Genomic DNA, 25330 nt, shown 5'->3' with positions numbered 1-25330 from the left:
ACACATCGATTCATGGAAGTCCGTGCGCGAGAAAACCAGCGGATGTGCGATAAAAAAGTGCGCGGCGCACGTTGGCGCACAGGCCATCTAACAGCGTGCGCCAGGTCACAGCGAAAATCGCACAGGCCACAGCGAAAATCGCACATAGCGCGGCGCACGCAACAAAAGTAGGCGGAACACGGGCGTAACACTCGGAATGGGGAACAACTTGCCAAAACGTGGGCGTCACGGGGGAAGTACAGGGCACAAGTGCGCGGAACGCCCACACGCTCGCCTACAACACGTATTCATGGAATAGAATAGGGCAAAAAAGCGCACGCTCAAACCAGCGCACAGGCACAAACACGACCGCCACTAGAAAGCAGGCGGTAGCGTCTCTGCGGCTGTAAGAAATGTGCGGCAAAAGGTGCACCAACAAATAGCACCTATATACTGCCATGATGAATGTCCTATACTGTGGCCCTCCAGGACAAATGACGTGCAAAGGGGTACCCACAAACACGGACACCCGCTGACAAAAAATACGTGTGCGTGTATACCGGGGTGCGCGGGAAGTCTCACACGCGATTTGGCCGGGTACGTGTATTTCAGGGGTGCGCGGGAAGTTCCACACGCGATTTTAGCAGGGTACGTGTATTTCAGGGGTGCGCGGGAAGTTCCACACGCGATTTCATCAGGGTACGTGTATTTCAGGGGTGCGTGGGAATTTCCACACGCGATTTCAGCAGGGTACGTGTATTTCAGGGGTGCGCGGGAAGTTCCACACGCGATTTCATGAGGGTACGTGTATTTCAGGGGTGCGCGGAAGTTCCACACGCGATTGGCCCAGTGCGAGCAGGGTACATGTATTTCAGGGGTGCGCGGGAAGTTCCACACGTGATTTCAGCAAGGTATGTGTATTTCAGGGGTGCGCGGGAAGTTCTACACGTGATTTCATCAGGGTACGTGTATATCAGGGGTGCGCAGGAAGTTCCACACGCGATTGGCCCAGTGCGAGCAGGGTACGTGTATTTCAGTGGTGCGCGGGAAGTTCAACACGCGATTTCAGCAAGGTATGTGTATTTCAGGGGTGCGCGGGAAGTTCCACACGCGATTTCATCAGGGTACGTGTATTTCAGGGGTGCGCGGGAAGTTCCACACGCGATTGGCCCAGTGCGAGCAGGGTACGTGTATTTCAGGGGTGCGCAGGAATTTCCACACGCGATTTCAGCAAGGTATGTGTATTTCAGGGGTGCGCGGGAAGTTCCACACACGATTTCAGCAGGGTATGTGTATTTCAGGGGTTCTGGGGAGTACCACACGTGAATTGGCCGTGTGGGCCCTCAGAGGTGTACGCTCCACAACCTCCACGGACCCTGCAATCAGCCCACACCACGGGGGACTACCCTGCACCCATGCTCATGTCCCGCAGGCAGCCCATCCACCATGGGCATGCCCCCCAGCCAACCCACATGTCACCTTGTACTACTGATCAACAATGCATGTCTACCACCACCCCCACCCCCCTGCCACCATGGGCATCCTCCACCAGGCCCCCACTCATGTCTCCCACCACCCCCACCCCCCTGCCACCATGGGCAGCCTCCACCAGGCCCCCACTCATGTCTCCCACCACCCCCACCCCCCAGCCACCAGTGGCAGCCTCCACCAAGCCCCCACTCATGTCTACCACCACCCCCACCCCCCTGCCACCATGGCCACCCTCCACCAGGCCCCCACTCATGTCCCCCTGCACCCCCACCCCCCAGCATCCAGGGTCACCCTCCACCAGGCCCCCACTCATGTCTCCCACCACCCCCACCCCCCAGCCACCAGGGGCAGCCTCCACCAGGCCCCCACTCATGTCTCCCACCACCCCCACCCCCCAGCAGTGCAGGGGCAGCCTCCACCAGGCCCCCACTCATGTCTCCCACCACCCCCACCCCCCAGCAGTGCAGGGGCACCCTCCACCAGGCCCCCACTCATGTCTCCCACCACCCCCACCCCCCTGCCACCATGGGCAGCCTCCACCAGGCCCCCACTCATGTCTCCCGCCACCCCCACCCCCAGCCACCAGGGGCAGCCTCCAGCAGGCCCCCACTCATGTCTCCCACCACCCCCACCCCCCTGCCACCATGGGCAGCCCCCACAAGGCCTCCACCCATGTCTCCCACCACCCCCACCCCCCTGCCACCATGGGCAGCCTCCACCAGGCCCCCACTCATGTCTCCCACCACCCCACCCCCCTGCCACCATGGGCAGCCTCCACCAGGCCCCCACTCATCTCTCCCAACACCCCCACCCCGCAGCCACCAGGGGCAGCCTCCAGCAGGCCCCCACTCATGTCCCCCACCACCCCCACCCCCCTGCCACCATGGGCAGCCCCCACCAGGCCCCCACCCATGTCTCCCACCACCCCCACCCCCCTGCCACCATGGGCAGCCCCCACCAGGCCCCCACTCATGTCTCCCACCACCCCCACACCCCAGCCACCAGGGGCAGCCCCTACCAGGCCCCCACCCATGTCTCCCACCACCCCCACCCCCCAGCAGTGCAGGGGCAGCCTCCACCAGGCCCCCACTCATGTCTCCCACCACCCCCACCCCCCTGCCACCATGGGCAGCCTCCACCAGGCCCCCACTCATGTCTCCCACCACCCCCACCCCCCAGCCACCAGGGGCAGCCTCCACCAGGCCCCCACTCATGTCTCCCACCACCCCCACCTCCCAGCCACCAGGGGCAGCCTCCAGCAGGCCCCCACTCATGTCCCCCTGCACCCCCACCCCCCAGCATCCAGGGTCACCCTCCACCAGGCCCCAACTCATGTCTACCACCACCCCCACCCCCTGCCACCATGGGCATCCTCCACCAGGCCCCCAATCATGTCTCCCACCTCCCCCACCCCCCAGCCACCATGGCCACCCTCCACCAGGCCCCCACTCATGTCCCCTTGCACCCCCACCCCCCAGCATCCAGGGTCACCCTCCACCAGGCCCCCACTCATGTCTCCCACCACCCCCACTCCCCTGCCACCATGGGCAGCCCCCACCAGGCCCCCACCCATGTCTCCCACCACCCCCACCCCCCAGCAGTGCAGGGGCAGCCTCCACCAGGCCCCCACTCATGTCTACCACCACCCCACCCCCCTGCCACCATGGGCAGCCCCCACCAGGCCCCCACTCATGTCTCCCACCACCCCCACCCCCCAGCAGTGCAGGGGCAGCCTCCACCAGGCCCCCACCCATGTCTCCCACCACCCCCACCCTCTGTCACCATGGGCAGCCCCCACCAGGCCCCCACTCATGTCTACCACCACCCCCACCCCCCAGCAGTGCAGGGGCAGCCTCCACCAGGCCCCGACTCATGTCTCCCTTCACCCCCACCCCCCTGCCACCATGGGCAGCCTCCACCAGGCCCCCACTCATGTCTCCCACCACCCCCACCCCCCTGCCACCATGGGCAGCACCAACCAGGCCCCCACCCATGTCTCCCACCACCCCCACCCCTCAGCAGTGCAGGGGCAGCCTCCACCAGGCCCCCACTCATGTCTACCACCACCCCCACCCCCCTGCCACCATGGGCAGCCCCCACCAGGCCCCCACTCATGTCTCCCACCACCCCCACCCCCCAGCAGTGCAGGGGCAGCCTCCACCAGGCCCCCACCCATGTCTCCCACCACCCCCACCCCCCTGCCACCATGGGCAGCCCCCACCAGGCCCCCACTCATGTCTCCCACCACCCCCATCCCCCAGCAGTGCAGGGGCAGCCTCCACCAGGCCCCCACTCATGTCTCCCACCACCTCCATCCCCTGCCACCATGGGCAGCCTCCACCAGGCCCCCACTCATGTCTCCCACCACCCCCACCCCCCAGCCACCAGGGGCAGCCTCCAGCAGGCCCCCACTCATGTCCCCCTGCACCCCCACCCCCCAGTCACCAGGGTCACCATCCACCAGGCCCCCACTCATGTCTCCCACCACCCCCACCCCCCTGCCACCATGGGCAGCCCCCACCAGGCCCCCACCCATGTCTCCCACCACCCCCACCCCCCAGCAGTGCAGGGGCAGCCTCCACCAGACCCCCACTCATGTCTACCACCACCCCCACCCCCCTGCCACCATGGCCACCCTCCACCAGGCCCCCACTCATGTCCCCCTGCACCCCCACCCCCCAGCATCCAGGGTCACCCTCCACCAGGCCCCCACTCATGTCTCCCACCACCCCAACCCCCTGCCACCATGGGCAGCCTCCAGCAGGCCCCCACTCATGTCTCCCACCACCCCCACCCCCCAGCCACCAGGGGCAGCCTCCAGCAGGCCCCCACTCATGTCCCCCTGCACCCCCACCCCCCAGCATCCAGGGTCACCCTCCACCAGGCCCCAACTCATGTCTACCACCACCCCCACCCCCTGCCACCATGGGCATCCTCCACCAGGCCCCCAATCATGTCTCCCACCTCCCCCACCCCCCAGCCACCATGGCCACCCTCCACCAGGCCCCCACTCATGTCCCCCTGCACCCCCACCCCCCAGCATCCAGGGCCACCCTCCACCAGGCCCCCACTCATGTCTCCCACCACCCCCACCCCCCTGCCACCATGGGCAGCCCCCACCAGGCCCCCGCCCATGTCTCCCACCACCCCCACCCCCCAGCAGTGCAGGGGCAGCCTCCACCAGGCCCCCACTCATGTCTACCACCACCCCACCCCCCTGCCACCATGGGCAGCCCCCACCAGGCCCCCACTCATGTCTCCCACCACCCCCACCCCCCAGCAGTGCAGGGGCAGCCTCCACCAGGCCCCCACCATTGTCTCCCACCACCCCCACCCCCCTGTCACCATGGGCAGCCCCCACCAGGCCCCCATTCATGTCTCCCACCACCCCCACCCCCCAGCAGTGCAGGGGCAGCCTCCACCAGGCCCCGACTCATGTCTCCCATCACCCCCACCCCCCTGCCACCATGGGCAGCCTCCACCAGGCCCCCACTCATGTCTCCCACCACCCCCACCCCCCTGCCACCATGGGCAGCACCAACCAGGCCCCCACCCATGTCTCCCACCACCCCCACCCCTCAGCAGTGCAGGGGCAGCCTCCACCAGGCCCCCACTCATGTCTACCACCACCCCCACCCCCCTGCCACCATGGGCAGCCCCCACCAGGCCCCCACTCATGTCTCCCACCACCCCCACCCCCCAGCAGTGCAGGGGCAGCCTCCACCAGGCCCCCACCCATGTCTCCCACCACCCCCACCCCCCTGCCACCATGGGCAGCCCCCACCAGGCCCCCACTCATGTCTCCCACCACCCCCACCCCCCAGCAGTGCAGGGGCAGCCTCCACCAGGCCCCCACTCATGTCTCCCACCACCTCCATCCCCTGCCACCATGGGCAGCCTCCACCAGGCCCCCACTCATGTCTCCCACCACCCCCACCCCCCAGCCACCAGGGGCAGCCTCCAGCAGGCCCCCACTCATGTCCCCCTGCACCCCCACCCCCCAGTCACCAGGGTCACCATCCACCAGGCCCCCACTCATGTCTCCCACCACCCCCACCCCCCTGCCACCATGGGCAGCCCCCACCAGGCCCCCACCCATGTCTCCCACCACCCCCACCCCCCAGCAGTGCAGGGGCAGCCTCCACCAGACCCCCACTCATGTCTACCACCACCCCCACCCCCCTGCCACCATGGCCACCCTCCACCAGGCCCCCACTCATGTCTCCCACCACCCCCACCCCCTGCCACCATGGGCAGCCTCCAGCAGGCCCCCACTCATGTCTCCCACCACCCCCACCCCCCAGCCACCAGGGGCAGCCTCCAACAGGCCCCCACCCATGTCTCCCACCACCCCCACCCCCCTGCCACCATGGGCAGCCTCCAGCAGGCCCCCACTCATGTCTACCACCACCCCCACCCCCTGCCACCATGGGCAGCCCCCACCAGGTCCTCACAATCCCCAATCATGTGCGTAATGGTCAGCCTCCACAGCCAAAAAGCCCTACCAAGTAACCCATTCACCCACATGGAAATGGAAATCACATGTTACACCCCCAATGTTCATGAAGCTAATGAACCCATGTCCGTCACACACAATGGTTGCAATTGAATGGGAAAACACACAACATGACATGCATGAAACCAATGAGATGCTACCACACAGTGAAGTATGGAAACAAAATTGTATTGAAAAAAATAAAGAATGCTAAAGAAAGAAAACAAAGTACAATGTGAATGAGAAAAAAAAGCTGCATGTCCGTATAAAAACACAAAACTGCAAATCAGAATCCAAAAAAAAAAAAATTTGGCCAAAGTCAAATGTAAAAAAATCTCCATGCAATAAAGAACTATGTAAAAAACTACCAAGGGTCCATGAGCCCAACTGAACAAAGGAAACCTACTAAAAAACCTACCTAAAAATCAACTATATACAAAAAGTGGAGCAGTGTCTGTCGACTCCAAATCATAATAAGAAAGAAAGGAAACCTAAAACTAAAGAACTATATACAAAGGCGGCGGGCAAGTCCAGCGGCTCACTCCGTGGTGTCCCGGGCCAGGGCATCATCGAACTCCTGTTCGATGTCCCGGAGGCGGTCCAGTTCCATGGCCCCGAGGGTCTGCAGGGACAACGCCGTGTCCTCCTCCAACCCCCTGCGGATTGCCTCGAGGCACTCGGCCCGCCTCAGGGCCCTCCGCATGGAGTTCTCCGCCCTGACCATTGTGAGCCGCGCCTCTTCCGCCCGCCGCCGCTCCGCACCTATGGCGTGGCCCAACCGCTGCCACACGGAAGACACTCTCTGTCCTGGGTCCCCCTGCCCTCCGGCCGATGCCTGCCCCTCCGATGTCGAAAGCCCCGAGCCTTCATGTCTCCCACCATATTGCTGCTGCTCTGCCTCTGCCCGTGCACTGCCTCCTGCTGCCTGCACATCCACCGCCGGCTGGGGTGCAGTTGTTGATGTGGCCACCCCTGCTGGACCTCCGACTACCGACTGTGGCAGGGATGCCTCCTCCACCAGCCTGGCCGCACCGTCAGAGGCAGCTCCACAGGGCACCCAGGTGACTGATGGGTGGGAAGATGGCACAGAGGACGACTGGCGCATAGGGGGTCCAGTTGAGGAGGGGGTCGGAGCAAGCCCCATCAGACAGAGGAATCCGGCCTGGGTGACCTGTCCCAGCAGGCTGACTTGGTCAACGAGCCATTCGAGATGACGTGCAGTCTCTCCATGAAAAGACTGCAGGTCACCTCGCATGGCCCGTTGACACAACGCCACACCAGCCAGGACAGGCTCAACCCGGACCTGGATGGCCACATCCGCAGGCAGAGGAAGGCCAGTTGACGTCAGCTCATCCCCTGCCTGAAAACGGGTCTGGACGTAGGCATCTCTGCTGGTGCAAGATGATGCAGGGACAGGATTGGGGACAGGATTGCACACAGGCACCTCCGCAGCGGCCTGTGCTGCCTACTGTCCCTGGTCCTGCACTGCACCACTAGCACCAGTGGGATCCCCACCTCCAGACCCTCTCTCTGGCGCTTGCACGGCCCCGTCCTCCACCAAACCCCCCACCAACAAGGATGACTCCGTGCCATCTTCCCCTGTTGGGCCCTGTGGGGTCCCAGCTGCCCCTTCTGCTGCCGAGGAGTCCAACTGCAACCTCCGCCTCTTGGACCTCCTCCCGGCAGCTGCAGCCTGGGATGCAGCACCGGACTCCTCACTCCCCGACGAGATGACAACACGGGAGGGGAGCCGGGCCTTGCGTCTCCGGCTGGCGGTCGGATCCCCACCGCTGTGCTCCACAGCACTGTAAAGAAGACCGGTGGGGGGGTCTGTACTTCTGCTCTCTATATGGTAGAGGGGAGGCACAGAGGACCCCAGCCAAGATTCTCTAATACGGTAGCGATGGGCGAGCAATCAAGGCCTAGCTTCTCAGGAGGTGATGCAGGCTGGTTCTTAAGTACAGTGTATCCCCAAGCCCCCACAAAGGAATGTCCACACACTGTATTACTGAAAACACAGTCTTTATATAATTAATATTCAAGGGTTATGTACACTTATCACAATAACGCACTTTGTGCTCAGGAAAATCAGCAATGGTAAATATCTACAATTCTAAAGTGGTACCACTAATATTAGACCTCATTAAAGTGCATTCACAATACTGTAGAAATGGCACACAGATCAATAAGAAGGAAACCAGCAATAGAGAGAGGAGAGATAACAGAGGGTTGAAACAATAGGCAGAATACTGGCCCTTGCTACTGGACACAGTTCTGTGTGGAGATCCCCCCACCTGGGCAACCTGCAAAATAAAGAGATATAACACCAGCCCAGTCCAGATATTGTTCAATAGTCTATTTCTCTCCTATAATGTTTTTACCCCCCCAATGTACCTGGTGGAGTCGAGTTCCTCGAAAAGGCGTCGACAAGCGTCGAGGGACTCGCTGTTCGGCGACGGGGAATCGACGGCCCTTCTTGAATGCCTTCCTTTTCAGGCGGGAGGCACGGGGCGTCGAACGTCCGTCGACAAACGAGGCCGAACGTTGTCGAAGAGGCGGCAGCTCCGTCCGAGCGGTGCTCGTCGGCGTCGGGGCGTCGGCGTCCTGCAAGGCGGAGGTGTGCGGGGCACCTCGATGACAATAGTTCTGGACCGCAAAGATTGTAGAGACGGGAGCCCAGCAAGGGCGTCGAGTCGTCCGAGTCTTTGGGGTCGTCGGGTGGCGGGAAACCCACCGGCAGGTTTCTCCTCGGCGCGTTGGTCGTCCTCGACTTTCTCCGGCAGGATAAGCGGTCGACGATGCGGTCGAGAGAGTCCTTCGATTGAATGTTCTTAGGCAAGGAGCGGACGGCTCCGGTCGTCGGCGGCACGGCGTCAAGTGGTTCCCACGGCTGGGCAACACAACTTCGACGGGCCTCCAGCGGTTACACAGACCTGCGAACCCTGGTCGACGGCAATGGACTTCGACAGCGTCGATGTCCGGGTGCTTCACTTCGATCTCCTCGGCGGTCCCGTCTCGGGTCGGCAGCCTTTCGAGGGTCTGACTTCCAGGGCGCTTCGGCGAAGATTCAGCGGTGCTCGATGGTCCCTCGGAGCACGGGAAGAGGGCGCCTTACCAGGTCCTCTCTCGGGTCAGTCCTCGACGATTTCGACAACCTTCAGTTCCGTCGAAGCAAATGCCACAGCAAGTCTTCTTCTTCCAGCTGGACGTCGAGGATCAGCAAATCCAGTTACTCTTGAGTGGAGACTCAGCTTCTGAATGCTTCTGAACAATTTCCAGTGGTGAGAGGTCCCCAGATATACTATTCTGTCTCTCATCCACACTGCTGGCACACACACAGCAGCCAATCACACAGAAGGGCATTCATGCAGTCAGTCAGCCAATCAGGCACACAGTGCATTCAGGCCACACTCCTCCCTTTCAGACACTCACAACAAGGAATGTGGATTGGGACAAGTACCCAGCCATTCAACACTACACACTGCATTCAGGCCAGTTTCGGGCAGGGCTGTCTCAGTCTTTGTCTCTCATGCCAGAAACCAGACAACCACAACAAGGAGTGTATATTGGTCACACACTCCATTCACCCAGGTCCCACCCACAGGAGGTACCCACAACATACAGTCACTGGGAAGGCTCCAGTCAGTCTAGCTGGGCCTTCACAACAACACCATATATGGAACTTCCACCCAACAGCCAGTCAGGGGGAAGGGACAGAGTCAGGGCTTCCCAGGACTTTGGGAAAAACAAGATAACAGGCAATAGAAAGCAAGAGGCCACAGGGGCCATCTTGTTTCCTATCAGGAATCAACTGATTCCAATGGCAGGGCCTGGGTATCCCAAAATGGAGGACACCCAGAGCACCTGTCAAATTCAGCATGGAGCTGCCACCAGCCCATACCCTGCTCTGTGGGCCACCCACAGGTGCCCAAAAACATACACTAGGGGCACAGGGTTGTACCCCTACCCATGGGTGCCATAAGGGTATCCCATGGGTCTGTTCACCAAACCAAAAGAGAGCTGCACTGCCAGGAGTCCCTCATGGACTCCTGGGCAGAAAACATGACAGAACACACGGTAAAAACAGAGAAAGGACAAGGATTCAGAGGCCCTGTCCCTCAGATGCATTTCCGGCATCACAGTCGCCCCCCCCAGACTGAGGTGGAGGGTGCCTAATCTCCCACGGGATAGACACCCTCATCCAGACGGTCAACATACCTTCTGGAAAGGCCATCTGCATTATCGTGACTCTTCCCTGGTCTGTGCTCTATGGTGAAGTCTAGCCCTTGTAGGCTAATCGACCACCTGAGCAATTTCGGATTCTCACCCTTCATCTGCATAAGCCACTTCAGGGGCTTATGATCTGTTTGGACCTTGAAGGTGGACCCCGTAAGGTAGGGCCTAAAACGCCTAAGGCTCCAAACTATACTAAAACATTCCTTTTCAACAGTAGCCCACCTAAGTTCTCTACCCTTGAGTTGTCTACTGATGAATATGATAGGATGTTCTCTCCCTTTGTCATCTAACTGGGACAAGACAGCTCCAATTCCGGTGTCGCAGGCATCCGTCTGGACGATAAAGGGTCGGCTGTAGTCAGGCGCACTCAACACAGGTGCCCTACACAGACTTTCTTTCAAGCCATCAAAGGCCCTCTGACAGTCTTCAGTCCAATTAACCTTCCTAGGCTGTTTGGGTGAAGTTAGAGCTGTCAGGGGTGCAGCTATGGTTCCATAGTCTGCCATGAAATTGCGATAGTACCCAGTGAGGCCCAAAAAGGCTCTCACCTGGGTTTGAGTAGTGGGAGTCTCCCAGTTCTGTACGTCCTGTACTTTACTGGAGAGAGGTTGGATTTGACCCCCTCCTACCTCATGACCAAGATAGGTAACTTTCCCCTGAGCTATCTGGCACTTGGTGGCCTTGATAGTGAGGTTAGCCCTTTTCAAGGCCTGCAACACCTTATCCAGATGTGTCAAATGCTCTTCCCAGGTGGAACTGTAGACGGCAATGTCGTCTAAGTAAGCCACACAAAAGGCTTCCAGCCCACTGAGCGCATGGTTGACCAATCTCTGGAAGGTGGCAGGGGCATTCTTCAACCCAAAGGGCATGACCCTAAACTGGTAGAGTCCCTCAGGTGTGGAGAATGCCGTCTTTTCCTTGGCATGGTCCGTCAGAGCTATTTGCCAATAGCCTGAGGTAAGGTCAAAGGTGCTCACAAATTTGGCAGCACCTATAGTGTCCACGAGCTCATCAGCCCTGGGCAATGGGTGCGCGTCAGTTTTGGTGACGGCATTGACTCCTCGGTAGTCCACACAGAACCTCCAATCCTTGGTACCCGCCGGGGAACTTGCCTTGGGGACAAGGACCACTGGACTGGACCAGGGACTGGTGGAGGGTTCAATAACACCCAGATCCAACATCTTGGCGACCTCAGCCTGGATGTGGTTTTTGACGGTATCTGACATACGATAGCTCCTGCTTTTGACAGGCACACTGTCACCAGTGTCAATTTCGTGCTTACACCACGGTGTAAGGCCCGGTGTCAGTGAAAACAGAGGGGCATACTGCTGGAGCAAAGCCCGGCAGGCCCTCTGCTGCTCTGTTGTCAAATCGGGAGAGAGTTGTACTCCCTCCACTGAGCCATCCTGAGGGTTGCTATGCAGCAAATCAGGAAGGGGCTCACTCTCATCCTCTTCTTGCCCTGAAGCTAGCAAGAGACATGAGACCTCTGCTCGCCTGTGGAAAGGCTTGAGCCTGTTGACATGGAATACCTGGGGGGCTACCCCAGAGGCTCCCATGTCCACCAGATAATTGACTTCGCCCATCTTGGAGATGATCCTGAAGGGTCCAGTCCACTTGTCTGCCAAAGCTCTAGGCTTGGTAGGCTCCATCACAAGGATTTCCTGTCCCGGAGTCCAATCCACTTGCGAAGCTTTCAGGTCATGCCAGTACTTATTCAATTCCTGGCTGGCCTTGAGATTTGCTGTTGCCTGACCCATCATTTGTGTCATCCTCCGCCTGAGGCCTAACACATAGTCCCCCACTTGCTTGGCGGGACCTGGAGGGGTGGCTTCCAAGCCTTCTCGGATCAAGGCGAGGGGCCCCCTCACGGGATGTCCAAAGAGTAACTCAAAGGGGCTGAAACCAACACCCTCTTGAGGTACCTCTCTGTAAGCAAACAGCAGGCATGGCAGGAGGAGATCCCATTTCCTCCTTAGGGGCTCTTCCAAAGCACCTAGCATGCCCTTGAGAGTTTTGTTAAATCTCTCAACCAGACCATTGGTCTGGGGGTGGTAAGAGGTGGAGAACTTGTAGGTTACCCCGCACTCTTTCCACATGGTTTTCATGTAACTAGACATGAAGTTGGATCCTCGGTCAGAGACAACCTCCTTGGGGAATCCAACACGGGTGAAAATGCCCAGGAGAGCCCTGGCAACCACCTTGGCAGTAACAGTCCGAAGGGGTATTGCCTCAGGGTACCTGGTGGCATGATCTACCAAGACCAGGATGAACCGATGTCCACCTGAAGTGGGAGGGTCAAGGGGACCGACGATGTCGATGCCCACCCTCTCAAATGGTGTGCCAACCACTGGTAATGGCTGCAGTGGGGCAATGACCCTGCCTCCAGTCTTGCCAGACAACTGACAAGTTGGGCAGGTCCTGCAGTGGGACTCCACCTCTACTCCCATCCGTGGCCAGTAGAAATGGGCAGAGAGCCTCTGCTTAGTCTTCTTGGTCCCAAGATGACCAGCCAAGGGCACCTCATGCGCCAACTGCAGTAGGAAGGGCCTGTAAACCTGGGGTACCACCAACCTCTTGCGGGCACCAGGTTCGGGCTTAGTGGGCTCACTAACAAGGAGCTCACCCTCCCAATAAATCTTGAATGTCCTAGGCACTTCACCTTGTGCCTGGGACAGGGCCTGTTTCCTCAGGCCCTCGAGAGAGTGGCACTCTCTCTGTCCCTTACAGAAGTCTGCCCGGGAGGGTCCCCCTTCAGCTAACAAGCATTGAAGGTCGGGATGATCCTCCGGGTTGAGAACCTCTCCCACAGGAGAGTCTTCTGTCTCTTCTCCCACAGGAGTTGAGTTTGGGTTTTCCGCTGGACCCAGCCCGTCCGGAGCATGGATCCCATTGGGTGCTGTCGGAACAGCAGGAAGAGAAGGTGTTCCCTCCACAGAGGTGGCCTTCTTGGTCTTCCTTCTTCTTGCCTTAGGCCTCGCCTTTGGCTCGGATACCTGACTCACAGCCAGACCCGGTGTCACCTGTGACCTAGTGACTGCAGCAGCAGTCATGGGAAGACCATCCGAGATCAACCCCAACTCTACTAGATCATTTCCTAACAGAATGTTAGCAGGGACATTGTCCTGAACCAGGACAGGAAGCTTTGCTGTCTTGTCTCCAATCATGAGTGTGACTAGGGCTACAGGCGATAATTTGGGAGGCCCACCAGCTAACCTGGTGGTTTGCAGAGGAGCACCTTCATAGTCCTCTGGCTTGAGCAGGGTCCTGTCCACCACTGTCATGCTTGCCCCAGTGTCTCTCAAACCAGTAGAAGGCTGGCCATTCAAGAGGACACTTCTCAAAAATCTACGGGTGTTCTGTGGGATAGTCGCCAGTACTTCTGCGTACTGGTCCCAGGCCCCAAGGGACACTAAGGAAATCTCTACTGGAGCACCAAATGTGATTCCTGTAGAGGAGGGGAGGACAGTGGCCTCCACCTCAGACACGGGGTAAGGGTAGGTCAGGCTGACAGCCTGTACTCCAAGTGCCTTACCTTTACACTTGGGGTCACCCCTTTTGTGATCCAGAGCCCCACAATCCCAACAAGTGCCAGGAGTGCGGGGTACGGTACTGGAACCACTGGGAGCCTGCTTTGCAGCAGGTGGACCACTACTCTTATTCCCACCCACAGAGGACTTATCCCCACTAGATTTTTGGGTCTTAGGAGAGGAAGGTTTTGGTTTACCCGACTGTGACTGCTTTTGGGACTCCTCAGCTTTCTGAGAGGCCCCCTTGTCTTTGTCCTTGTCCTTCCCACTGGAGTCCTTAGGGGACACCCGGTGGGAGACCCACTTGTCAGCCAACCTAGCCAGCTTAAAGGGGTCCAAAATGTTCTGGTCAGCCACATACTGACGCAGCTCTGGTGAACAGGCTTCAGAAAAATGCTCAAAAAACAAGAGGTGGGACAACTCAACAAAAGTTTTCACCTTGTATCCATCAATCCACCCCATCATGTTCATGTGCGCAGTACTCACCCAGTCAACCCAAGACACATTCTCTCTTTTCTTAAATTCCCTGAACCTTTTAAGGTATTGGGCAGGTGTCTTGCCAAACTTGGCAATCAAAGCAGACTTCATACACTCATACTGACCCCTTTCTTCCACACTCAGCTTCAGAATACAGTCATATCCAGTTTGAGGCACTCTGCTTAACAAACACTTAGCCCAATCTCTTTTATCTACATCATGAATTGCACAAGCCATTTCAAACGCTTCAATCCATTGGAGGATATCTGAACCCTCCACAAACACACCAACCAAATCTTTCATAAACTTGGTGGCTGGGGACCTGCCACTCTCAATTGGTCTAGCTGAAGTCTCCACTCTAGCTCTCTCTAGCTGGATTCTCTGACATTCAGTGTCCTTGTCTTTGAGCGCAAGATCCCTATTCTTGAGTTCCACTTGCTGTGCCAGCTCCTCTTTCTTAAGCTCAGCTTCTATTTCCAACTTGCGATATTCAAAGGCCAATTTCATCCTTAATAACTCAAGTTCCATGGAATTGCTGGGGTTTGGAACAGAGGCAGCAGGAATGGTGGCATTCCCAGAAACAGATTCAGCGACAACCCCAGGGGCAGAGTCCTCACTGGTTGCATCCCCCCCTTCATCAAGGGTTTCACCATCAGTCTGGTAGTCCACCAGGGCAGCTATCAGCTCAGCCCTAGACTTATCCACAAAGTCCAACTCCCTGGCTTCACAAGCACTCTGGAGAGCCTCTAAGCTCATCCGAGTCAATTTACCATTTGCAATGGGCTCCATTGCTTGTAATGCAGTTATTTGGTACACACCCAAACCTTAATCTAATAAAGTGCGGATATTTTGTAAGTGGCACGGTTATACACTGAGTCTTAAAACCATAAGCATCCCACCGCTGCCACCAGCTTTGTAAAGAAGACCGGTGGGGGGGTCTGTACTTCTGCTCTCTATATGGTAGAGGGGAGGCACAGAGGACCCCAGCCAAGATTCTCTAATACGGTAGCGATGGGCGAGCAATCAAGGCCTAGCTTCTCAGGAGGTGATGCAGGCTGGTTCTTAAGTACAGTGTATCCCCAAGCCCCCACAAAGGAATGTCCACACACTGTATTACTGAAAACACAGTCTTTATATAATTAATATTCAAGGGTTATGTACACTTATCACAATAACGCACTTTGTGCTCAGGAAAATCAGCAATGGTAAATATCTACAATTCTAAAGTGGTACCACTAATATTAGACCTCATTAAAGTGCATTCACAATACTGTAGAAATGGCACACAGATCAATAAGAACGAAACCAGCAATAGAGAGAGGAGAGATAACAGAGGGTTGAAACAATAGGCAGAATACTGGCCCTTGCTACTGGACACAGTTCTGTGTGGAGATCCCCCCACCTGGGCAACCTGCAAAATAAAGAGATATAACACCAGCCCAGTCCAGATATTGTTCAATAGTCTATTTCTCTCCTATAATGTTTTTACCCCCCCAATGTACCTGGTGGAGTCGAGTTCCTCGAAAAGGCGTCGACAAGCGTCGAGGGACTCGCTGTTCGGCGACGGGGAATCGACGGCCCTTCTTGAATGCCTTCCTTTTCAGGCGGGAGGCACGGGGCGTCGAACGTCCGTCGACAAACGAGGCCGAACGTTGTCGAAGAGGCGGCAGCTCCGTCCGAGCGGTGCTCGTCGGCGTCGGGGCGTCGGCGTCCTGCAAGGCGGAGGTGTGCGGGGCACCTCGATGACAATAGTTCTGGACCGCAAAGATTGTAGAGACGGGAGCCCAGCAAGGGCGTCGAGTCGTCCGAGTCTTTGGGGTCGTCGGGTGGCGGGAAACCCACCGGCAGGTTTCTCCTCGGCGCGTTGGTCGTCCTCGACTTTCTCCGGCAGGATAAGCGGTCGACGATGCGGTCGAGAGAGTCCTTCGATTGAATGTTCTTAGGCAAGGAGCGGACGGCTCCGGTCGTCGGCGGCACGGCGTCAAGTGGTTCCCACGGCTGGGCAACACAACTTCGACGGGCCTCCAGCGGTTACACAGACCTGCGAACCCTGGTCGACGGCAATGGACTTCGACAGCGTCGATGTCCGGGTGCTTCACTTCGATCTCCTCGGCGGTCCCGTCTCGGGTCGGCAGCCTTTCGAGGGTCTGACTTCCAGGGCGCTTCGGCGAAGATTCAGCGGTGCTCGATGGTCCCTCGGAGCACGGGAAGAGGGCGCCTTACCAGGTCCTCTCTCGGGTCAGTCCTCGACGATTTCGACAACCTTCAGTTCCGTCGAAGCAAATGCCACAGCAAGTCTTCTTCTTCCAGCTGGACGTCGAGGATCAGCAAATCCAGTTACTCTTGAGTGGAGACTCAGCTTCTGAATGCTTCTGAACAATTTCCAGTGGTGAGAGGTCCCCAGATATACTATTCTGTCTCTCATCCACACTGCTGGCACACACACAGCAGCCAATCACACAGAAGGGCATTCATGCAGTCAGTCAGCCAATCAGGCACACAGTGCATTCAGGCCACACTCCTCCCTTTCAGACACTCACAACAAGGAATGTGGATTGGGACAAGTACCCAGCCATTCAACACTACACACTGCATTCAGGCCAGTTTCGGGCAGGGCTGTCTCAGTCTTTGTCTCTCATGCCAGAAACCAGACAACCACAACAAGGAGTGTATATTGGTCACACACTCCATTCACCCAGGTCCCACCCACAGGAGGTACCCACAACATACAGTCACTGGGAAGGCTCCAGTCAGTCTAGCTGGGCCTTCACAACAACACCATATATGGAACTTCCACCCAACAGCCAGTCAGGGGGAAGGGACAGAGTCAGGGCTTCCCAGGACTTTGGGAAAAACAAGATAACAGGCAATAGAAAGCAAGAGGCCACAGGGGCCATCTTGTTTCCTATCAGGAATCAACTGATTCCAATGGCAGGGCCTGGGTATCCCAAAATGGAGGACACCCAGAGCACCTGTCAAATTCAGCATGGAGCTGCCACCAGCCCATACCCTGCTCTGTGGGCCACCCACAGGTGCCCAAAAACATACACTAGGGGCACAGGGTTGTACCCCTACCCATGGGTGCCATAAGGGTATCCCATGGGTCTGTTCACCAAACCAAAAGAGAGCTGCACTGCCAGGAGTCCCTCATGGACTCCTGGGCAGAAAACATGACAGAACACACGGTAAAAACAGAGAAAGGACAAGGATTCAGAGGCCCTGTCCCTCAGATGCATTTCCGGCATCACAAGCACCTTCTCCGCCCTCTTCATCAGTTGACACTGCAGACAGAGAGAAACAAAACACAGGCATCAGGGCACTGTACAATGGACACATACACGCATGACAGTTGCACATGAGTGGCATTGGCAAACCTCAGACATGTCATCACAATCCCCAACAGACATGTCATTGCAACTCGTACACATGAGCCATACCACAGCCATATCGCAACTGCCACCACCATCCCTACACATACAACAGCATCAGCAGCCAAAGGGGAGCCAGACATCACATGCAACACAGGAAGTGCACCACACATGTACACACACCACCACACTTGCATGCATGTCTACACCTCTGCCAAGTGTCGCACTGTTCAGACGGGCATCCATGTCACATCTGCCAATCAGGCTTCCACATACCGCTGTCACATGCATCCATGTTGCATCACTGTTGCACCCTTGACAAATACACACACATGCACATGTACACAGTGCTCATACATGCAGCCGAAAACAACATACATGCCTGATATCACGGACATGTCTACTTACATACACATTCATCCAAACATGTGTGCACGCACAACTGCATTTGCCATGCAAGCCCACACACACAAGCACCATCCATGTCTCACACATTACAGCCCTCGCATGTGTCAGCCCCACGGCCCTGTACACCCCCACCCATACTCGACCCCATACAAACAGATGTGCAACCTGCACAATACCGAATAATCACCACACGCACTGCTCACAATCAGGATGCATGTACACTCACCGCTCGAATCCAGACGGGTCTGCTTCTCTAGGACCTGGACGGGGAGCGCTGGGGATATGCGTTCCAGGACCCCCATCTGTTCTTCCGACAAGTGGCCCCGGCGCCCCTTGGCATCCGCTGCCTTCAAGAGGCGCCGGGCCTTGTTCAGGGTCCTGGACCTGAAGTCCTCCTAGCGCTTCCTGACATGTTGTAAGTCCCAGACTGCCACCCCCTCCGCGTTGATGGCAGTCACAATGTCAGTCCAGATCCGAGTCCGTCCTTCCTTGTCGGCGTGGGAACTTCCGAAGAGGGCATCATACTGCCCCAGGACTTGCTCCACCAGGACACCAACTTCGGTGGCACTGAAGCTGGTGCCCCTCTGCCTCTCTGGCCGGGGGTTGTCAGTGGTCACAGATGGTGTTTGCCCCGACATGACAACCCCAGAGGCAGGAGTGGGTGGGCAACTGGGTCCTGGGGCTGGGCTGTGGAGTGATGGAATTCCAGTCGGGAGTCTTCGGTTCCAGCAGGGGTGGTCACAGAAACAGCACCCCTGGCTGATGTGCAGGCAGCAAATGGCAGTGCACGTGGGCAGCAGGCAGTCAGGCAGCAGCAGATGGCAGGTGGGAGCGTGCTCGGGGCTCTGGGGGGCAGTAGTTCGGCCTTCTGGGCAGGAGCGTGGTCTTCCGTGTGCTTACGCGTGGCCAGCTTGGTACGGAGTGATTTGGCACGTGAAAATCCTGCACATTAGCGTGAAAACTGAGGAAAGGCCCTTAGCGCGTAAGCGCGTCAGCACGCATACGCGAATCTATTGGACCAAAGGCCCTCAGCGCGTAAGCGCGTCTGTGACGTGACCCGCAAGGGTGTTTCCCACACAGCACGTGATGACAGAGCACACGTGGAAAGACTGCACGTCAGAGTGTCATCGCGTGTAATTGGACAGCATGTCAGAGTCTCATCGCGTGTAATTGGACAGCACGTCAGAGTCTCATCGCGTGTAATTGGACAGCACGTCAGGGTGTCATCGCGTGTAATTGGACAAAAGTGCGCGTACACGCGATTGGCCTATGTACGTGTATATCAGGCGTGCGCGGACACTTACACATGCAAGTACGTCAGCGCACCTGCATCCCGGTGTGCGCGGGAATTTCCACACGCTATTGGACTGGGTACTGGATTTCAGGGGTGCGCGGGTCACACGCTCGCCTACAACACGCGCAACGCATTAATTTGCGCGCTAACAAAATAACAAGCTCAGACCCAGGATGAACATAACGTTCCTAACAGCAGTGGGCGTGGCCTACCAAAGGAGGAGGAGGAGGATAGTCGGCCAGAATATTCACACCCAGAACCAGCCTTTTCGGGATGCCTGATGACCAGGTGCATGGGAGGTACAGGTTTCCACCACACATCATACTGGACCTGGTGAGTGAGTGGGAGGATGACCTCACATCACCCACCCTGTGCTCCCAAGCACTCAGCCCCCTGGAGAAGGTCCTCAATGTACTGCACTTCTTAGCCACTGGATCATTTCAGCGGACAAGTGCCATTGTGGGTGGTGTATCACAGGCCACCCAGTCACGCTGCCTACACCAGGTCTTGAACATCATCACTGCACGCCCATCAGTCCGCAGGCACATATACCTGCCCAGAACCCCTGCAGAAAGGCATGCTGCCGCCCTGGATTTTTACGCTGTGGCACGATTCCCCAAAGTGCTAGGTGCCATCGACTGCACCCATGTCCTCAGGGCATCTGAGCACATCTATAGGAACCGCAAGCACTGGCATTCCATCAACGTGCAGGTAGTATGTAATGCCAAGTAAATCATCACCTCAGTATATGCCAACTATCCCGGGTCAACCCACGACAGCTTCATTTACCGAATGTCCACCCTAAGCCGGGACCTAGAAGCTGGGCGGCATGGCGATACATGGCTGCTTATTGAGCATGAATGCCACTGCACATGCATGCATGTCAGATACTGAGCAAGGTCACAACCCCACCAATGATACCAATCACCACCTCCACAGGGGACAGTGCCTACCCTCTCAGCCCCCACATGATGACGCCAATTCGGAACCCCACCACGCCACCCCAGGTAAGATATAACGCAGCCACATTACAACCCGGGGCATAGTGGAGCGCACATTCGGAGTGCTGAAGTCACGCTTTCGCTCCCTTGACCGTTCTGGCGGGCAGCTGTTGTACGCTCCCCCAGTAGTGTGCAGGATCATAGTGGCAGCATGTGCCCTGCACAACGTTGCAACACACCGGGGCCTGGCCGTGGACATGGTGGTGGCACCACATCCCCAACCACATGCACAGCCGCTGCGCATGGGAGGGGAAAGGGCACGGGGGGAGGCAGCCCGTACACAGCTAGTGGCTAATTACTTCACATAGAAATCACACCCCTGTGGAGTGCACACTGCCCTGGAACATTCCATCTGACAATCAATGATGACTCAACCTGACACTGATCCTGAATGTCTGGAGAATGAACCGTGAAAACCATATCAGCCTGAGATTGTTCACCTGGAAGTGTCACAATGTGTGCATCCCTACCCACACAGACACCACCAATGCAGTTTTGTGAAGTTACACATTCAAGCAGCTAAAATGAATACCCACTTGCAAAATGCAACAAGAGGACAGTGCCATGTCAGCCAACCCAACCCCAGCACCGCCACACGACACACCGTGCCATGTCATGCTATTTGCAGGTAAACAAAGTAATCCCCACAACATGACACTAGTGTCACAATGTACAGTGTCCCTATTAGAAACTTGCAACACCTGAAATGCTCACAGTAATGCCGGACCAACAACAAACTTGAGCACGTACTACCATTAACATGACATCACAAATGTTAAATATTAGTAGTCTCACAACCTGGAAATGTCTGCACTCCCACCACTACCAACTGTGCAGTGTTGGCGCCATGTAGAGTTGTAGGTGCACTGCTGCCAACATGGACCACATCTCCAGACTAGAGGTCCTTGTGTAGACAAGAGGAAGGGACCTGCAAATTGGGAGGTAGACACAGAAGATGAGTTACACATCAATGCAACATGCAGTGTACAACACAACAACAATATGCACTAGGAATGTATACACAGTATTGACTACAGACTGCCCACACAGCTCATGGGAGTCCAACGTCACTGTGTAATTCACTGTCACTTGGGCACACCCTTTGCAAGCCCATGGAAACGGGAAGCAGGAGGGGTGTGTGTGACTCAAACCCAAGCATCTGAACCAAATACATTACAAGCCTGCATGTGCCCAGCCACAATGCAGCGTATGCCCACAGGAACCACGGAAGCCAACAAATCGTCCCAAAAAAATTGGGAATAAAATAAATAAAAATAAAAATAAAAATAAAAATAAAAAAAAATCAAAAATGGCCATTGAAGGGCCCGGGGGGGTTGGGGAGGCCACCCAGGAGGTCCGAGGACAGGATGCACACCAGAACCCACCTGCGTGGATCCTGGGAAAAAAAACACCTCCATGGGCTCATGGCCCACACGGCTACCCTATTGTGGGAGTATCACTGCTGTCGCTATTTTCACCCTGTGCAGCTGCATCCGGAGGTGGTTGCACTATGGGAGGCAGCCCACGCAAGGCCCTAGTCTGCTCCTCCATGGCTGCAAGCATGCGGGTGTGGTAGGTCTGGTTCTGGAGGATGAGTGTGCGGAGGTCCCCATGCAACAACTCACGGGATGCCCGGACCTCCGCCCTTGTTGCCTGCATCTCAGCTGAGAGCGTACGGGTGAGACGCTCCAGCTGCTGTTCTGTCCTTTGGTGTGTTGAAGCCTCAAGCTCAACAAGAGTCATCCTGAGGTGAAGGAGCTCCTGCCTCAGGGCTTCCCTGTGGCCCTGGGACTCAATGGAGATGGCCTCCTGCAGAGTCGCCAGTGCCGCCCGCCTGTCCCTGTTGGACCCCAACATGTCCTCCCTGTGTGACTGGCAGATGGAGTCGGTTGCCTGCTCTAGTCGCTCCATCAGCCTTTCAGGGGGGACAATGGAAGTGGCCACCCTATCCATGGCCTGAGCCATCATCTCGGATGATGCTGCCTGTTGGGTTTCCATACCGTAAATGGATTGCTCCCATGCGGTATTGCCAGGTGGCGTACGGCCACCACGTCGGCGGGCACCACACCTGTCTGGGGCACGGCGAACTGCGCCTTGCTGTGCCGGCACTGCCTGAGGCTGCAGGACTGCATTCCCCCTCTGATCTGATGGCCCAGGAACAGGATCAGATGTCGCGGAGTGTGACCCTGCATCCGTAACCACCAAAGGCGTAGCTGCCAACACTGACATCCCCATTGAGGGTTCTGACCCTGGTGCAGGTGGGTGGGACAGAACAGAATCCCTCCCTGGAACACTCAACTGCGACGGCACGTAGGTCTCATCCGAATCAACACCTGAGTACAGCTCGGGGGAGGTGCAGCCAGAGACACCCCTTGAGAGCATGACCTGCAGCACTTGTGGGTTCTCACCCACCACCACACCACGTCCCTCACTGGTGGTTGGTCGGCCCTCGGACCCCTCCTGGGTCTGCACCATCTCCACAACCCCAGAAGTATCAGGTGCGTCTTCCCCTGCAAAGACATAAAAACAAAGAAATGGAAACAGGCATTAGCACCATGGCACACAATGAGGGCTGAGAAGCAAGAGAACCAGTACTTGTTTGACACATGTCCCACATGACTAAAACCCTCCCATGCATGCACCCTCACTGCGTATGAAGGGCAGGCAAATGGCACACACTGATGACACCAAGATGGAAGATGAACACATTTTCTGCATGCTGCCTGGCAGTGGCATCACACATTGGCCTGTGATTGCCAGGTGAAACACACATGCCATCACACAGATGGCATGTACCATTGCTATTGAGTGAAGATGGAGAGGAGGGCAGTGCCTATTCATTCAGTCCAGTTCCCGCATGTAATAGCTTTTCTAATTCAAACAGGTCAGATTCTTCACCTGGAGCTGCCAGTCCGAAATGGTCCAATTGCACAGGGACATGTTTGAACAAATGATATCCAGGTAACAAAGTCACTCCACTTTACCATAGCCATGTCAGACATGTGACTAGAGGACTGCGACATGCCTAGTAAAAGTGGTGGAATGCAAACAATCTGACTAAATGAACAGTGAAAAATTAAGCAACAATGTTGTGGCAAGGTGACACTTCAAGGGCAACCGGCGTGCAGTTGGGCTAGATGTCTACTGTTGGCAGAAGGGATACTGCTATGGCCAAATGCAGCTGCGCAGGATGTATTGCATGAAGCACATGGCTGACCCATACGACTCAGGCGCACACACTCTCACCTGGCACACAAACAGAAGCCCTCACACACACCATGCACATGGATGACACACACATGCATGTGCACTCATCGGACAATGCCTCGTAATCAGCCAAATCTCCCACGCCTTGGATCTGTTCCTCCGTGACGTAGGTCCCAGCGACTGACTCATGTGGAGTGAGTTCCATGTCTGCGGCATGACTTGAGGCCAGCTTACTCTTTGCCCTGCGCTTTAGGTCATTCCAGTGCTTATAGCAATCATTGGCTGTGCGCCTCACGATTCCAAGGGCACTTACGATGTCCGCAACGGTCTGCCAGTGTGCCTGGCGTTGTGCAGGTGTGGTCTTGGATCCTGCAACAATGACCATCTCGTTGTCATGTGCGGACACATACTCGACAAGTGCATTCAGTTCGTCATCCGTGAAGCTGGGCTTCCTGGACAGGCCGGACTGTGTAGCCGTGTCTGGGGCATCAGCCTGTGCCGGACGAGCACTCTTCCTCTTCCGCTTGGAAGGTGGTGGTGATCCTGAGTGTCCTGCGCCGCTCTGGACACTAGGGGCAGGAGCCCTGGTGGACTCTGTATCAGGAGTGTGGGATTGCACACTCAGCATGGGAGTTGGTGCAGGCATTGGCTCTAGTGTGATGGTGTCAGGGGGAATGTCAGCAGCATGGACTAGGACCGACACTGTCCGGGCTGGGTGTGTGAGGGCTGGGGTGGATGGAGCCGCAGCTGCCCCTGCAGCCTCTCCGCCCTGCCTACTTGGTGCAGCAGATGACCTTGCTGCCCCAGATGCACGTGGCATGGTGACATACACGTGCACCAGCGCACGTGTCATAGGCCTGCTGACCTGGAAGTCAGCCATGGAGTCAGCCAGGTCTGGTGCCACAATGGGCTGGTCCAACAAGGGCTGAGCATGGATGGTGTCAGCCACATCAGCCTCAACAGGAGGGGGGGGGATTATGGGTGCCCTTGACTGGTCCTCCACACATGGGGGGACAGGCTCACCCTGCAAGTAACGACCACGTCCCCTACCGGATCCACCACGGCCACCTCTTGTGGCTCTTCCACCTTTGCCACCCTTACGGAATCCTCGCCTCCCAGCCATGGCACTGATGTTAATGTGCGTATGGGAGTGGCTGTAAAATATTGTCCTGGGCAATTGGGGGTCAAAGGGGTTGGGTACCAGATGGTAATTGTAGCCTAGTGCTCTTGCAAGGCTGATTGTAACCCCTGGGGAAAGATGACGGGTCACGCTACGCACAGGAGCCCCAAAAAGGGAGATGACGTGCACGCAACCCCTCCTAGACCACGTGTGCAGAAAGAAAAACCTGCACTACGCTGTGGTACCCAGTAACACAAGAATGAACGTATGCGTGTCACACGCAGCCTAGAATGACCTCTGAAGGGGTAGGCTACACACGGGGCAAGCACAGATGTTCGATACGTGCGTGACTCACCGTCTGCCAGGTCAAAGAGCGTGAAAAAGGAGCGCGTTTGGTTGGCAACACCCCCGCCAAAAGAAGATTTGTACGCTGTCTGAGGAGACAGGACAACAGTAGAAGGGAACACTGTTTGAGGGAACAGGCCCAGGTAAACCAGTAAAAGAGAAAAAAGAGAAAAAGCTGTCAGAGGTAACAGGGAATACGAACTTGAAACGCTGTGAAGTAAATCGCGTGTGAAACGACAAGAAGTACAGAATTCACCCACTCGCTCTCCACGAAAAGCACGTACAAGGAAATGGTGTTCTACGCGTACCTTTTATACAGGCCCACACGTCCAGCGTCACTTACGCAGCGTGTACGCGCTAGGGCCATTTCCACCAATGA

The sequence above is a fragment of the Ambystoma mexicanum genome, chromosome 3q (assembly GCF_040938575.1).
Source record: "Ambystoma mexicanum isolate Mex_15411 chromosome 3q, UKY_AmexF1_1, whole genome shotgun sequence".
Classification (NCBI taxonomy): domain Eukaryota; kingdom Metazoa; phylum Chordata; class Amphibia; order Caudata; family Ambystomatidae; genus Ambystoma; species Ambystoma mexicanum.
This window is presented reverse-complemented; position numbering follows the sequence as displayed.